General features: G+C 37.6%; 1 protein-coding gene across 1 annotated transcript in view; it reads left to right on the forward strand.

The window, feature by feature from the left end:
* The window catches only part of LOC125044402, a 162,629-nt gene that overhangs the window by 129,569 nt on the left and 30,560 nt on the right, over positions 1 to 2,500 (forward strand). The window lies entirely within an intron of this gene.

Consider the following 2,500-nt stretch of genomic DNA (forward strand, 5'->3'; position numbering starts at 1 on the left):
ACATGAATATACACATATACTCATATGTATGTTTATATATATATATATATATGTATATATATATATATATATATATATATATATATATATATATATATATATATATATATATATATATATACACATCTATTTATCTGAGTCTATATCTATATGTAACTAACTATGAATCTATCAATCTATATCTAATCTCTCTCTATATATACTTATAAATACAAACACAGACACATACATACATACATATATATATATATATATATATATATATATATATGTGTGTGTGTGTGTGTATGTATGTATGTATGTATGTATAACGTAATTATTTATTTGTTTGTCTATTAACCCAATGTCAGCGGGTTTATGTAGTCCCTTTTAGATTTTAATGTTTTGTTACATACAGATGGCTTCACATGTGCTCAGCCAGCAAAAAGTCTCAGTAGCCCTAGTGACTGATCCTGAATTTCCCATTCCGTGTGTTTTTCTTTCCAATACTATTAATATTGACAGCAGCAGACTCGATGACATTTTGTTATGTACAGACCTCATTCAGACGCAGCAGCAGTAAACTAAAAGTCTTGTGCCACAGGAGTTACCCTGGTGTCCATTTTCTAACGTAGATTTTATAGAGTAAACTTCTGACTTTTCAGAACATTCAGCTCTTAGTGCTTTTCCTCCACCCTCAGTGCCTTGATTTTGCAGGTCGCACGCGACTACAGTAGTAGTAGTCAGTGCCACAGCTCAGACCCGTAGCACTCTTCTACACCAGGGTAACCTAGGGAGGCCCAGTAGTCTGAGGCGTCCATTGCGCGCACCTTTTCTTTTATTTTGAATTATTTTCCTTTCTTCATGTGAATTCCCTAAGCCTTAAAAAATGGACACCTCATTACAGTGCAATAATAAAGATACTAGTAATTTTACATGAAGTAAATGTGCTGGAGCTCATGAGACTGCTAAATGTACTGAGAACACTCTCAAGTGTGCTAACTGTGGAGGTCCCCATCAATCTGGCTCTGCCGAGTGCAGCAGCTTGAAGAAGGAGACTGAAATATTAGCATACATGAGAGGGCATGATGTTAGTTACCGTGAAGCCAAGAGGAAAGTTGAAGGTTTGACCAGCAAACCCGATACGCTTCAGCACCAACTAACAACACTTCCAGTGCAAACAGTATCAGTCAGGAGCTTGTGGCCAAAGATGGAAAAAAGGGAACAGTTAAAGAATTAATGAATCAGATTAAAGAACAGAATAATACAATTCAACAAATTGCTGAATCAACCCAACAAAAGCAGCAGCAGCATCATAAGGAGGATAATACCAAATCACAATCTGGATCACACTTCGTCCAGGCTAGGACTTCGCCTGGTTTTTGGTCTGTTTCTAAGAACAGATCATCAACTGAATGTCTCCCGAGCAGCGAGACACAGGACATGGAGGCTACTGTCTCCATAAATACCCATGCGTATCGAAACGAACCACCCTCCCAGAAAAAAAGAATATTAAAAACCGGTGGACAAGGCACTTCCAACTCCATAAAACGAAATCTTCGCATTTACCATTATACAGTGGAACTGTCAAAGTTTTAAAACTGAAGTAAATGACCTTAGATTTTTAGCTTCGCCTTATGCTCCCGACATTACAGTTCTCCAATAAACTCATTTAACCAACAACGTCTCTGACAAGGTCATTTCACTGAGGAACTACCATCTGCGTCAGATGAGTCGCCATGTACATCCACCAAAGACTCAATTTGTCGCATGCAAAGTAAAAATCAACATCACGTATCTGACTACATGTTCAGTTTATTATCCACCTAATAATTAGGTAATTTATGATGAACTTTTTACTCCTCAGGATAGTCTGCCACAGAATAATTTAATTTTAGGTGATTTTAATGTGCATCGTACTTTATAAGGTTCCCTTCGGGTGGACGATAATATCGGTACTTGAGCTTTATAGACCTATCTCTGGTCTCTTCATCAATAGCAGCCAAGTGGCTGGGGTTTACAATTGACGATTCATTGGGAAGCGATCTTCCTATATTTATTGAATACTCATGCGACACTACAAGAATGCCTTCATCACCTAAATTTAACGTAAAAAGAGAAGACTGGGTCGCTTTCACAAGGAGCGTCAAGCTTGAAATTGTTGGAGAAACCATTGATGATAAAGTAAACAATATTCAGAATTCGATCTTAGATGCAGCAATGAAATCCATTCCTAAAACTTCAACAGATAGTGTTAAGCACAGAGTTCCATGGTGGACACCAGATCGCCGCAGGGCGCTGTACCAATGCAATAGGGCCTAAAGGCTATAAAAAAGGATATCAGTAATTTGAACTTTTGCAATTACAAATTAGCAAGAGCTCGTAGAACAGTAGATGACTTTGATTACAATAAAGACCTAACAATGGATGAGCTTGTCCGAGCCCTAGAAGCCTGTAGAAGAACATCGCCAGGCCCCAATGATATTCGATATGAGATGATAAAGCATCTTGATCATGATGC

The sequence above is a fragment of the Penaeus chinensis genome, chromosome 35, assembly GCF_019202785.1.
Source record: "Penaeus chinensis breed Huanghai No. 1 chromosome 35, ASM1920278v2, whole genome shotgun sequence".
Classification (NCBI taxonomy): domain Eukaryota; kingdom Metazoa; phylum Arthropoda; class Malacostraca; order Decapoda; family Penaeidae; genus Penaeus; species Penaeus chinensis.